The following is a 13,347-nucleotide window of genomic DNA, read 5'->3' on the forward strand; positions in this document are numbered from 1 at the left end:
CCAGAGATCAGATCGGCTCAAAGTTTGGGGGGCTCGGATCTGGGAGGGGGGACGCGGTCGGTTTTGTTCCGAGCATGTTGCAACGTATGCACCGAGCCCGTCGCTCCTCTGAGCCAGGCTGGCTGGAGCATCAAAGGCTGAATGAATGGGATCATTTACGTGCGCCATACAGCTCAGCGGAGCGTGTCCGAATTTGTACCAGTGACAAACAGAAGCTGGCAGCACTGCGAGCGAGCCCGGGGCTAAGCGCCCCTCCACTTCTGCAGGCAATCGGGTGCAAGAGCTGGTAGGGAGGTAGGGGAGAAAAAGCCCCATAGCATGCTACCCTGGGGAGCCAAAAGACAGGCTGAATGCCCAGCCCCCAGCAAGACAACTGGTCAGTGGGTAGGATAGGGCATGCAGTGTAATGCTGTCACCTTGGTAAAGCTCTTTTGAGATCTATAGCTGGAAAATGCTGGATAACATCTTGTTATTGCAGCTGTGGGGGACCACAGAAAGGAACATCAGGAGCTGTATGGTCTTAACAGATATGCCCCTATGAGAGGTGTAGGATTTCCTTTCAAGGACCCACTGACGGCAGAGGGAAGGTGGTATGTTTCTCCCTAGCTTAGAGTCCTCGCTGTCACTTACTGTTTTCTTTCCCCCCTCCCAAAGTGACTTTCAAACTCATTTCTGGTGTAATTAGTTGTGTATCTGCCCTGCTTTAGTTTCCTGTGTCTTGCAACTTTAAATCTGAATCAGCTCCATGCAGATTGTTATAGAGGGAGGGGTACACACTGTGCTCTCACAGGAAGGCTTTATATTCGTTCTTTCTTGGTCAGTTGCTATTCAGTTGATAATCGAAACTTGTTCTGACTTGGTCTGGGACTCACCCCTGCAGTGCCTCCTGCTGGTTGTCCAGGGAATTAGTATTCCAGCCCCCAGAGCACCCTCTGCAGGCCACGGTCCCATTTGCCGCTGGGCCCCAAGTCCCTCCTAGACCCCAGTGCCCCTTTTACCCAGGGTGCTGCTCCCTGGCAGTACCCCCAAAGATCTGGGTCTCCCCTCCCTGGGGAATCCCCACCTCACCTCAGTCTATGGCCACTGCCAGTCATCAACTAGGCCCCATTCCCTGGGGCCCACTGCAGTGTAAACGCCACTCATCGTAGGCAAGAGGGGTTTGGACCTGCTGCCTTTGCCTCCCTTTGGCTTCCCACTGCAACCCCAGTACCTATTTGGCCTTCTTCTAGGCCTGCAGCCTGGGGGGTTTCCAGGCTGGAGCTCCCCAGGCCTTCCTCCAACCCTGCTCCACTCCAGGTACTATGGTACACTCCCCAGCAGCCAGGCACTTCTCCCTCCACCTTTATAGGGCCAGCTGGGTCTGGTTGGGGCATGGCCCCAGCTGCGGCTGCTCCGCCAATCAGCCCAGCTTTTCCCCTGCCCCAGCCCTCTCCCAGGGCTGTTTTAAGCCCTTCAGGGCAGGAGCAGGTGACCACCCTGCTACACTTGGAAATACATGGCTGCTCTTGGTCTATGGAGAACCCATAAATCCTGACAGTAAGGTCAAAGAAAACTGCAGCAAACCCCTTCTCTTTTCATGGAGTCACTTAAAAACAGGAGCACGTTTCTAGCCAGGGTGCTTGGTGAGTTGCAAATGTATAAATATTTGTAGAGATTGCAAACCGAGTCCGATGCTGCTGTTTGTTGCATGACATGGGTGGAGTCTCAGGTGGAATGTTCTTGGGTCCGGTTTCTGCATTAGCAGTGTCCTTATCTGTGTTGTATTTGAATGAGGATGCCCAGAGTATAGTAGGGCCTGATTCCGCCCACCCTTGGGCCGGGATAAGTCGGGAATCGCTCTGGAGAAGTCAATGCAGTTCGATAGCCTGAGAGGAGAACTCAGTCTGTGGGGGAAGAAAATTAGGTTTGTTGTTGTTACTGCAGCTTGATCATTGCTACGTGTGTGATTGTGTTAAAGAAACCCCATTTGGCTGCCCAGAGGAGAGGGGAAGGGATGAAGTGGAAGGCTGTGTAAACCCGTGTTGCTGGCAGATCAGGGTGTCAGTCTGGCTGGGATTTTTCCCCCGCAAAGCCAAGCAGTTTTATAAATCTGTTTAGGTTGCAGGGTCTCACTGGTGCAATGGTTCCAGCCATGAAATCTCTGGCTAACATCACGTCTCTCTGACTTTCAGATTATGCAACTGTTTTTGTTGGAGGGAGGAGGGGTTAAGGCAGTGGCTTTCAACCTTTCCAGACGACTGCACCCCTTTCGGGAGCCTGATTTGTCTTGCTTACCCCCACGTTTCACCTCACTTAAAAACGGCTTGCTTGCAAGATCGGACACAAAAATACAAACGTGTCCCAGCCCACGGTTCCTGAACAATTGCTGACTTTCTCACTTTTACAATATAATTATACAATAAATCAATTGGAATATAAGTATTGTACTTACTTTTCAGTGTGTGGGATATAGAACAGTATAAATAGTCAGTGTCTGTATGAAATTTTAGTTTGTTCTGACTTTGCTGGTGCTTTCTATGTAGCCTGTTGTAAAACTAGGAAAATGTCTGCATAAGTTGTTGTTACCCCCTGGAAGACCCCTGCGGACCCAGGGATGTGCGAACCTCCGGTTGAGAACCACTCGGTTAAGGCACCAAACTGGGACTCAGGACACTTGGGTTCAATTCCCTGCTCTGCCACAGACTCCGTTTGTGAACTTGGCCATGTCACCGAGCCTCTCTGTGCCTCAGTTTCCCATCTGCAAAGTGGGGAATAACAATCCACCCGTGGTCTGCCTTGTCTATGACTATAAGCGTAACGCCAGCCGACCCTGGTCATCGGCGGGCGGGATCGAACCTGAGACTTCTGAAGCATAGCGTGTGAGTCTCTACTGGCTGAGCTCAAAGGCCCCTAGACTCTCTAAAGGGGGGCAGAGCAGCACACCAGGCAGGCATGGGTTACATAAGCTCTTTGGAGTAGGGACTCTCCCGCTGTCTTTGCACAGCACCCAGCACAATGGGGCCCTGAGCTCAGTTGTGGTCCCCTGGGGCTATTGCACCTCAGATTAGAAATCGGTTGCTAAGGCCAACATCGTCAAATTTAGGGGCTTAAACTGAGGCACTTACCTCCATATTTAGGCACCTGACTAAAGAGACCCTGTCTGTCAGAGAGGCCAAGCACACGCAGCCTCTCCCCCCCGCTGACTTAATCTTTAAAAAACATTGAGTATAGCGATGGGGGTGAGCCAAAACCTCTGCTTGATCGCAACCCGTGTGTAGTTACATAATGCAGCCGAGCCAAAAGAACCAGCCTGGTTCGTTCTCCTCTCCGCCAGGCCGTGATAAAGGAGAAATCTCTCTCTGGGCATAAGGTCTGTTCGCTTCCTGGCTGGGACCTCTGCTGGGGTTTACTCAGCTCGACACAGTGTGACCTACCCGTGGCCGAACTCTCTCAAGGACCGGCTTAGTATCTCCAATCCTCTGGCGTCTGTCTGCCTGGCTTGTGTCTCGTGCGGGGATTTCGAGCCAGGTTAGCAAAAGGGCTTGTGTAGATCTGAAGCGGGCTGGAGCATTATGCCGTTTTGCTGATTTGAATGTCGGTTTCCTTTCTTCCTTGCCATCTCCCTGAACTCGATGAGCGAGCCCCGCGTTGAGAGGGCACAGCTCAGCAGTGCGAAGTCGCGGGGGTGGCTGGGAGCAAAGGGTGGTAGCAATGCCCCATATGGCGTTGCAGGATCATGCCGCGCCTGAGAGGCCCACAGAGAACGTGATGGATTTAAAGGAGGATTAGCCTCTGAGGAGTGACATGAAGGGGTGTCCTTATTAGATTTTTCTAGTCCTGACTATTAAGGCTGCGAACTCCTTGGGATTGGCAAGCCCAGCTGGCTTGCCTCAGCAGCAGTGACGCTTCTGTGATAGAAACCGAGCCGGCCGTTCTGTTGGCGATGCCCTGGGCACAGCACAGAATCCAGCTCGCTCTGCCGTAGCCGGCTGGGCTCTGCAGGAGTGAACGTTTGCAGGTGAATAAATGGCCAAATTCAGCTGTGCCTTGCCTCCTTGCAGCCATTTACCCCGGTGCCAAGCGAGTAAAGCCACTCCTGAAACAGCATGGCAGCATTTTGCACCTACTTTGCATCCATGTAAGCAACCACATGCAGGGCAGGGCAGTGGCGGATCAAGCCCGGTTTGCACGCCGACACAGGGAACCGTGTTCGTATAGCTGGCCGCTCACTCTTTATTTTTAAAGCTATCGCTGTTAACCCAAAGACTCAGCTGGACCTGGAAGTGGCTGCAGAGGGAATTGCCCTAAATTAACTTTTGACAGGTTGCCATCAATCAAGGCTTTGCAGCCTGTTTCCATGGGATTTCTACCCACTCCCCGAAGAATACAGTTCTACTAGCCTCCTGTAAGGTTTCCAAATACACATCTGGGTTGAGTTTCTCTGGAAAACAGCCAGCAACGGTTACAAATACCGAGACTCCTTAAAAGGTGACGACAGCGCGCTGGGTTGACAGGCCTGTCAGAGGATGAAAGTCCTCTCTCTCATGAGCATCTCATGATCCTTACCATATTCATCCTCGCAACACCCCTGTGAAGTGGGGAAGGGCTAGGGCTTGTCCTCAGATGCCTGATCTGAGGCATGCAGAGTGTCGTCCTGATGTTGCATCATTATAACGCGTGCGTTGGGACATTGCATCAAGAGGCAGCCATTATGACATTGCAACTCTCTGTCCTTGGCAAGTGGGCAGTGTCAGGACCTGCACCAGGATTTTCTGTGGCCAGCTCCATCCTGGTGTGGGATCTGCCCCCTTCCATCTGGCTGTTCAGAGGGGAGGGTGTCTAGTGGCTCTCCTGTTTCGTCTCCCCCTACCATGCCTGGTATTTTGACCATGCTGCCGTGCCAGTCACCCTTGGCAGAGATCTAGGTAAAGCAAGCAGAGCGCTGAGCTAGCCTGCATGCGACTCTAGATCCAGAGGAGGGGTGTCTCTGCCTTGTACGGTGTTGTACAGTGGGCTGCCTTTCCTATGGAAAGGGCAGTATGGAATCACAAGGCGTGTCCTGGGCCAGCGCAGAGCTGTGCAGAGTTGTCTGTGCCATGCCTGCCTTCGTTATGCCCCGCTCTGCTCCACAGTCTGTCATCTGAAGGACGGGTTTATTTAGTGAACGCTGTCTGCCCTGTCCACGAGCAGGTCACGGTCCTCTGAAATGCCTTGCTGAACTTCAGTCAATGAGCCTCACCTTGAGGATCACAGGTGAAGAGCTCCTTGTGCCTCTTCCATCTTTGAGCTGGGCTGGGCGGTTTTCATCTTCTGGGGAAGGATCAATCCAAAGGGGCAGGGATGCCGTTCACCACAAATACTCACAGTGAGAACGCTTGTGGCGTTTGACCAGTTCTACCCATCGCCAGTTCTCCCTAGTGACTTGATCCAAGTTTGAACCTAGGTCTCTAGACATGAAAGGCTCATAGTTAAGGCTACATTTTAGTCACGGGTATTATTAGTAAAAGTCATGGACAGGTCACGGGCAGTAAACAAAAATTCATGGTCCATGACTTTTACTATATACTCCCATGTGACTGGGGTCCCGGGGGGGCCAACTGAGGTCACTCAATTAGGATGAACTGCAAAGAATAGGGCAGACAATCCCACAAACTGGTGGATATTCCAGTACTTCGATTTACCAAGCCAGCATAAAACAGCTTCCTTATTACCTCACTGGTTACTCAAAAGTCCAAACAACACGGTTTCCTTAAAGTGATCCAGCCTCAGGCCTCCATCCAGGTACACATGTCAAATATGATGAGGATTAGTGAAAATCTTATTCATTATGTAAGAAAGTTCTACCAATCCCAAAGGATCGGACACTTTACCTCCCAGGTTAATGAATATTTCAGATCTTATCCAAATACATGCTTACAGCCAATTCTTATTAACTAAACTAAAATTTATTTTAAAGGAAAAGAGAGACAGTATTGGTTAAAAGATCAGTATACATACAGACATACGTACAATTCTTGAGATTCAGATTCATAGCAGAGATGGAGAGCTTTGTAGACACAAAGAGTTCTTTCAGAAATAGTTCATAGGTTATAGTCCATTGTTTGTATTCAAGGTGGTCCAGTCAGGACTGGGATCTCAGTCCTTAGGGCTTAGGCTTCCCCTGCATGAAGCATCAAGCAGGTCTGAGATGACAGGCTCAGGACCCAAGAGTCTTTTATACAGTTTCAGGTCTCTTGTGACAGCTTGGAGCCCTTAGGCAAACAATAAGCCTCATGGGGACTTGGAAGTGGACCATTTCCTAAGCATCGCTGGTAATTATCCACACAGATTAACATAAGGCAATTGCCTGCTTTTCCATCATTCGCAGCTGATTTGCTGTACATTTCAAAGAGAAATGAATGCAGTGATATCCTATGTTTACAGTTCATTTAAATGTTAAGATGTCCTTTTGATCTCTGAATTAACAGAATACAGCATAGACAGGGACTGTTTGATTACATTATTGACCTCTACCAATACATATGTAAACACACAAAACCACAAACATTATCTACCAATATGTTTTTAAGGGTTGAATATGAGTCATTTATCCTGCAGGATGCTTTAACCTTTCTGGTCATGCATCACACCCTGACTAAATTTTGGGTGGTAGGGGTGGTCCAAGGGTGCTGCATGGGCTGGGGCAGGTGGCCTGGGACTCCTGCTAGTGCTGGGGGTGGGAGGGTTGGCGGGGCTGGCAGGGTCCCTACCTGGCTCCATGTGTCCCTGCAGCTCCTAGGCAAAGGAGGAGCTAGGGGGCTCCTCGCACTGCTCCCGCCACAAGCGCCGGCTGCACAGCTCCCATTGGCTAGGAATCACAGCCAATGGGAGCTGCGGGGGCAGGGCCTGTGGGCCATGCCAATGGGAGCTGGGGAGCCCTCCACCCTGAGGTAAACGTGTCCCCCAACTCCCTGCCCCTAGCCCTGAGCCCCCTCTCGCACACTCAAACTGCTGCTGTTGACCCACGGGCTGCCCAGCTCGGGCAGTCCCTGAGCCAGCACCGGCCACTGCAGAAGTCACAGAGGGTCATGGAAAGTCACAGAATCGGCGACTTCTGTGACCTCTGTGACAGACTCGCAGCCTTACTTATAGTCCATAGCCACATGGTGGCTGTATTTCTGTCAATGGTATATTTAAGTTGCAGGAAATTATTCAGCCACTAGATGTCTGTGGGTGCAGTACTGAGTTCCAGGCCGGGTGTGCTCACTGGTAAACAAGGGAGGCAAAGTTGGAACTCAAGTTGTGAGGGGGTGCCTCTTTGTGTCTGATTTTATGTTAGTTTTTCTGTAATCAGCTCCTCCTATTTAAGACAGACTGATTTCATTTCTACTTGAGCTTTAAGATGGGCATTGACTGGGGCTGGAATTTACATGGTGGAAATGAGCATGTAACACTGGCTACATTTGAGTGTCTCCTGCTAGTGGCATTGAGAAGAGCCTGCTGCCTATGTCTACTAGAGGGAGCCCTTTAGAGTCTTTTCCTTTCTGAGCCCCCCACCCCCACTCGCCCATGCTATAAAAACTCCACGACCCACCTGTGCCACAATAACTGGTTTTGTGCATATACAAGCCAGGGCTGGCGTTAGGGGGTAGCAAGCAGGGCAATGGCCTGGGGACCCACGCCACAGGGGCTCCCGTGAAGCTACATTGCTCAGGCGTCAGCTCCGGGTGGCGGGACTCAGAGACCTGGGCTTCAGCCCCATGCGGTGGGACTTCAGCTTTCTGCCCTGGGCCCCAGTGTATCTGATGCTGACCATGCTTGGATCTCCCCCCACCCCCGAAACCTGCTCGAGGCCCCGGGCCCCTGGTTGAGAATCACAGCTTGAGATCAAGCAGCTGGGAAAATCTTGGTGCGGTAGCTGCAGACCTATGCCAAGAGCTGTGAGGTTATTACAAACAGCGCTGGGGCTATTTCCATCCACCGAAGCTTCCTTTGTCCTTGCTGTTGGCTGTTGGCCGAGTTTCACTTCATTAGGTGTAATTGGGATTTCTCGCTCCTGGCTGGACAAACCAGAGAACTTTCTTCGCTGCATGACAGTTTATCAGAGGGTGCTTGGTAATGAGGGCCGCTGACCTTCAACTGGGGAAAGGGAGAGGAGAAAATGGGTTGGACACGCAGAATTTTAAACAGTGTTTGTTTCCCTCATGCACTGTGAAAACCCATCCTGAATGTGAATTCACCTGCCACGACCCGAGGTCCGAGGTCCTTTGTTTTTCCTGCAGCCACTGTTGGCGTGGCTAATGAACGGGAAAATGCTTTGCTTTCAGTGCTCCAATTCCGGTCGGGGATGGTAAGTCAAGGAGAGCCGCATTTTCCCTAAAACGCTTTGCTTGACAACATGTGTGCGAGTGACACGGCTGATGCACCGGGGATCAAACCAGGGATCTGCAGAGCTAAAAGCATAAGCTGCTGCAGCTTGAGCTAAAGATCTGTAGCTGGGGCTGTAACAGAATCGTGTTGTCTGTGGATTGGGCACACAGAAGGGCCCTGTAACACTGGCCAGTGGGATGCATGTTTGCAATAAATTCTTTATGCTGCATGTACTTAGGGGGCCAGCTGGTCCCATGGAGTGGAATTGCCAGAGGAAGTATTTCGTCAGTGACACCAGCTTCACATTTGACTCTGGTTGGCAGCGGCTCAGAGCTGTTGCCATCCACAACTGGCCACCTTGCTGAAAAGCGAAGGGACTGCTGGGCCTGTGAGACCGGACGCCTCTCAGCTGAGGTGGTCCTGCAGGGCTGAAGCCCTTCAGGCTGTGGTGGTGGCAAAGGGAGGAACCCAGGTTTGTCTCCTTGCACTGGAAATTTACCATCCGTCCGTCTCTTCCCCCCGCAGCTCCAGGGCAGAGTGAGCTCATTGAAAAACTCAGACCCAGCTTTTGATCTCTGTACAGCTACATGGGGGTCACTCTGGATTTATCGCAGGGTGAATGAGATCAGAAGCTAGCCCGGAACGTCCGCACGTACCTTTTGCGAATGACTTTCTGTGCCTCGAGACTTCTTATCCCAGTTTTTCAGGAAGCTCTTTCGTTTGCCATCGACGGTTGTGCAGTATGTCAGTACAGTTTGCTCTGCCGAACACCCAGCCAAGGATCAGTGTTGCCCCTTGGTTCCCCCAGAAGGCTGGAGTAGGACCTGAAATAGGTTGTGTAAGAGGGGTCTTTATTTAACAAAGCTCATGTCTGACTGGAGACAGACTAAAGATGTTGCAGCATCCATAAGTTGTGCTTACTACTGTTGTGTGTTCGTAAAGTGCTCGGGTGGTGAAAGGCAGCTGTGTACATTAGGGCAGGGGGTCAGGTGGGGAACAGCTGTAATAGCCCCCCACCTCCACTTCTCCCCTGAGCAAGTGCCCTCAAGGTGACCATTGCACATATAGTATGTATTTGCCCAGAGTGGACCATGCATACATGGGCCTGTTGTGTTTATAATTGCATGGGGAAGTATATATAAAACAGACCGCCATGCTAAAAACGTATCCATGATGTCTTAGAAATAATGCATAGATTTTATGTGCCTCGAGTTGATGTGAACCCTGATGAATTGCTTCGAACTGACAGAACTTAGTTCTGCCTGAAAATTAAATCTTCCCAACAGGTCTGCCTACATTTAAAACCTGGCTCATTTTTTGTAGGCGGGTGTGTTACTCTGCCCCCTGCGAGACAAACTTGGGTCCAGTCTAATGTGAGCGTTGGCCTGGAGAGAGGTTAATCTAAAACCGTGGGAAGATCCTTCTTTGTCTGTCGTTGTTTATTTGTATTACTGTAGGACCGTCGGGGCCCCCGTTGGACAAACACATTGCAAGCTCTTTGGGGCATGGATTGCTGATTGTCTAAATGGACAGGACAGCCGGGGCAGAGAGGTGAAGTGATAGTCATATGCTGAGGGTATTTTGACCTGGAAAATGCTGACTTCTAGGCTCCGCTCCTCAACTGGTGTGAGGCCACATTGTCTGCCGATCAGTGGAGTCCAGCTGAGGACTGAACCCTGTTCCCCCATTTGTGTGCATTAACTGGGAACAGTTGTCTCCATGTACTGGTGGTTCTCTGTCTTTTCCACACCGGGGGGATTCTCCTCCCATCTAGCCTGGACTCCCCTTCCTTTTTATAACGTGGGACGGGCAGGGTAGACAGCACCCTTGATTCCTGTGCTTGACCCTGAGGCTGGGAACCCGGGACATACATCCTAGTCGCTAAGCTATGGCAAGAGGCGTTTGTGTATAACCCACCATGTGCTGTGGGCGGCTATAGCCTACTGATCTAAGCACAAACGCAGCATTCAGAGGAGGTTGCTCCGTGGAAAAAAGAGGGCAGAGGTTAAGCAAACTCGTCTGCGCGGTTTAAGCAGGTTGCTGTTCCGATATTGCCAGGAACACGGTAACCGCTGCCCAGAGCACCATGCTGGTGTAGGAGCTGCGGCGTCTCCAGAAAGGAAAGGAACCAGCATCATCACGGGGTTGGTGCTTGGTTTGTGGCACTATCCTCGAGAGCCGATCCCCTTGCTCCAAAGGGCCCTGCAAGTTGTTGCTCGTTTCGACCGCCCTCGCCAGCTCCGGTACTTCAAAAGGGAAATATTCAACTTGGAAAAGATATGACCCAAGGAGGGGAGAATATGACAGAGGTCTATAAAATCATGACTGGTGTCAAGACCGTGAATAGGGAAGTGTTTTTTACCCCTTCACGTGGCACAAGAACTAAGGGGTCACCCAATGAAATTACTAGACAGCAGGTTTAAAACAAAAGGAAGTACTACACACAGCTCACAGTCAACCTGTGGAACTCCTCGCCAGGAGATGTTGTGAAGGCCAAAAGTATAACTGGGTTCAAAAAAGAACTAGATAAGTTCATGGAGGATAGGTCTATCAATGGCTGTTGGCCAAGATGATCAGGGGTGCAACCCCATGCTCCAGGTGTCCTAAACCTGACTACCAAAAACTGAGACTGGACCCGATCACTTGATAATTGCCTTGTTCTGTTCATTCCCTCTGTTCAACCCTCACCACGCTCTAGGGCTTGGCACTTTTATTGAATTCCTGTGCAACAGTCCTGTGTTTTCCTCCTCCAGGGGAAGGGTGGGAGCAGCAGTGACACCAGGCACTAGGGACGGATGTGGGGTGAGGATCGGGGCCGGGCACCGGGGGGGTGGGCGTGGAGAGGGGGTGAGGATCGGGGGTAGGTGTGGAGCGGGGGGTGAGGATCGGGGCCAGGCACCGGGGACGGGCGCAAGGGATGGGGTGAGGATTGGGGCCAGGCACCGGGGACGGGCGCAAGGGATGGGGGTGAGGATCGGGGCCAGGCACCGGGGACGGGCGCAGGGTGAGGATCGGGGCCAGGCACCGGGGACGGGCGCAGGGGATGGGGGTGAGGATCGGGGCCAGGCACCGGGGACGGGCGCGGCGCGGGGGTGAGGATCGGGGCCAGGCACCGGGGACGGGCGCGGCGCGGGGGTGAGGATCAGAGCCAGGCACCGGGGACGGGCACGGGGGTGAGGATCGGGGCTGAGCAGCGAGCGTCCCTGGAAGAGTCAGGGACGTAGGTGTGGAGGGGAATACAGCACTTCGCAGTGCTCAGCACCGGTGATGTTGCAAGCCGACTTTGTGGCGCCCTCTGAGGGAGGCTGCTAAGGCGGATTTCCTTGGAGTTTAGTTCCTGCATCTCGTAAGCGCACGAGGTGTTGAAATGCCATCTGGTCTGCTGCAGTGGCTCCTCCTCCTGACCTTCTGGGAGAGGACACGGCACATCAGCCGGCCCCCCCCAAGCAGCCCTGCCTCTGGGCAGAGATCTCCCAAAGCACTGCCCTGCATTTTGTGGCCTGAGTTGGCCTGATCCCAGTACCGTGGAGAGGTGCAGGTGGGTAAAAGATGAGGCAGTTAAATACCAAGCCACGTAGCCTCCTCCCACCTGGCTTTGCTCACGTTGCCTTCTGCCACTGTGCAGCCCGGGCTGTGAATTCTGGAGGCATCTCCCTTAAATTACCATGAGCCTGGTGTATTCACCCTGCAGCCCGCTACCTTTTCTCCCACCCATCCCTTCGGCCCTTCTGTTTGGATCACACTTGTGATCGGTTTGAGGAGTGGAACCGGGGGAGCCGGGGCCAGGTTTCAGCGGAATCTAGATCGGTCTGACAGCAGGGGGCTTGGGGATGCAAGGCCAGGCCAGGCAGGGGGCTTCTTGCCCATTAACCCTGGAGCCTCAGCAGATAACGCTGGCCTCTCCGCTACAACTCTGCCGGCCTCCCACAGCGCTCAATGGCAAATGAAATAACTGGGTTCCCCTATGAACGATGGATGTCCATCCATCGGTTTGACACTGCCAGCCATCTTTGCTCTCCTACTGGGGTGGGCGAAGGGACCTCTTACTCTGAGCATGCTCATTTCACTGCAGCTCCTTCGCTCAACACCCCAGCCTCTGCATCCTCAGGGCACAGGGTTGCCACCTTTCTAGTCGCACAAAACCTAACATCTTAGCCCCGCCCCTGCCCCGAGGCCCCGCCCCTGCCCTGAGGCCCCGCCCCCGCTCATCACATTCCTCCACCCTCCCTCACTTTCACTGGGTTGGGGTGCGGGAGGGGGTGAGGGCTATAACTGGGCATGTGGGCTCCAGGATGGGGACAGAAATGAGGGGTTCAGGGTGTGGGAGGGGCCTCCAAGCTGCAGCAGGGAGTTGGGGTGAGGGCTCTGGCTGGGGGTGCGGGCTGTGTGGTGGGGCTGGGGATGAGGGGTTTGGAGTGCAGGAGGGGGCTCCAGGCTGGGGGTGGGACCGAGGGATTCGGAATGCGGGAGGGGGCAGGGGGTTGGGGTGCAGGAGGGGGTGAAGGGTTCAGCGTGTGGGAAGGAGCTCGGGGCAGGGGGTTGCAGTGCAGGGGGGGTCTGGGCTCTGGGGTGGGTTCGGGGATGAGGGCCTTGGGGTTCAGGTGTGGGCTCAGGGCTGGGGCAGGGGGTTGGGGCATGGACTTACCTTGGGTGGCTCCCAGTGAGCGGGGCAGGGCTAAGGCAGGCTGCCTGCCTGGCCTGGTACCTCACTGTGCACCAGAAGCAGCCAGCGGGTCCGGGTCCTTGTCACAACCCCCTCGGTGCGCATTGAGGGCTGTCTTTCTCGTCACCGGTTTGCCTTCCTGTTTCCCAGCAGCCCTGTAGCCAGCCAGCAAACATCCCGATAACCCGGTCACGTGCAGCATTCACAGGTGGTCCCAGAGCAGCCCCAGGTCTGTCACAGGCACTCCACCACACCTCTGCCTCCCAGCCCTGCCTGAGTCTCTGGGGGCTAGTGACGGATACCAGTGGCTGAGATGAGGAAGTGTCGGCTTCTGCGTACGGCAGTGGACTGAGACT

At 53.2% G+C, this 13,347-nt stretch overlaps 1 protein-coding gene and 1 long non-coding RNA gene across 3 annotated transcripts in view; one reads left to right on the forward strand and one right to left on the reverse strand.

Annotated features, from left to right (window-relative positions):
• PIK3R3 (phosphoinositide-3-kinase regulatory subunit 3) overlaps positions 1-13,347 on the forward strand; it is a 349,039-nt gene that overhangs the window by 1,790 nt on the left and 333,902 nt on the right. The window lies entirely within an intron of this gene.
• LOC140916338 (uncharacterized) lies at positions 5,949-13,311 on the reverse strand. The gene is made up of 3 exons (XR_012160508.1): positions 12,974-13,311; positions 8,985-9,152; positions 5,949-8,097 (listed from the first exon to the last, which is right to left on the reverse strand). It is a non-coding gene; the product is annotated as an uncharacterized lncRNA (long non-coding RNA).

The sequence above is a fragment of the Lepidochelys kempii genome, chromosome 8 (genome assembly GCF_965140265.1).
Source record: "Lepidochelys kempii isolate rLepKem1 chromosome 8, rLepKem1.hap2, whole genome shotgun sequence".
In the NCBI taxonomy this organism is placed as follows: Eukaryota; Metazoa; Chordata; order Testudines; family Cheloniidae; genus Lepidochelys; species Lepidochelys kempii.